The following is a 1,246-nucleotide window of genomic DNA, read 5'->3' as shown; positions in this document are numbered from 1 at the left end:
CCGCCCCACATCACCGCCCCTCCATTCTTCCCCCATCCCCAACACCTGTGTCAGAAAACATGAGGGAGGATTGTTAAGAGTTGGATAATAAAAATGTTCCTTTTTTAGAGTTAAAAAATCATTTCTACCTCCTTTTTCCTCCCCAATTTAGTCATTATGATAATTGGTTCCTCCCCACACAAATGTCCGTGTTGTCACTGCTGTTGTATCCTACTGACTCACCTGCCATTGAGGAGCTCCCATCAGGAGGACGTAGAGCCTTCGTCCTACTCCTCCCGCCGAACACTCCCCAGGTTCCGCCCCAGCCCGTAGGAGTGCGTACAGTGACCAATATCACCCTCCCCGCCCAGCTTCCCTGCCCCGAACGTGGGCCAATTGTTCGCACAGACGCCCGACAGTTGCACCACGGTGGATTCCAACCCACAACCTCCATGGTGGTGGGCAGGGACTTTACCACTGCGCCACCCGAGCGCTGGTAAACATTCTTCTGATAGCAGCTTTGTGGCACTTGGTTTCCCTTGACAGCCTAATTCTTCGGGCTATAGTACGGTTGGTGTTAGAAATATGGCAATGACGTCATTGCCAGTTAGAAATATGGCAATGACGTCATTGCCATGGTATTTCTAACACCAAATGCGTGCTGTACTGTGATTAGTGCGGGCAGAGAAGATGCATCATTCATGGTAAGAATATGATAGAACAGGAATAGATGAGCCATAACTTACTTTCACAGTGTAGTTGAAATAGTTTGCAGACTGCATGAAGCGGCGGAAGCCATCTGTCTCCTTCGTAGCAACCGTCAGGACAAGCAGATTCTCTGTAAGGGACACAACATTGAACTCCGTAAACCAAGGCAACACAAATAAAATCATCACATATAGATAGTTTACAAAATTACAGGGAGTGTACAGTGTACTTTGGTGTACAGACAAATGTATGTCATTGCAAATTTGGGGACATTTTATTGCCCAAATGTTGGCTTCCGTAACAAGAGCTTTACCAAAATGTTGTTCCACGCTTATGAAGTAGTGGGTATCCTGTTTCTGCAAACCATTATCCCCACCAAACCTCAGGCCCATGTCAACACGTTTGATAACTGCTTGGATCAGCAGGACAAACCGACATCTTACGGAACTGTAAGGAACATCCCGCATACTCTTTATCCGATTAAAATATAAAAGCCTATTTTGTACACGCGGGGATCTTGAAAACAAACGGATTCTTTCACCCTGGAGTTGAAAGAGCT

This window comes from Nannobrachium achirus (assembly GCF_963921795.1).
Source record: "Nannobrachium achirus genome assembly, chromosome: 21".
Lineage (NCBI taxonomy): Eukaryota > Metazoa > Chordata > Actinopteri > Myctophiformes > Myctophidae > Nannobrachium > Nannobrachium achirus.
This window is presented reverse-complemented; position numbering follows the sequence as displayed.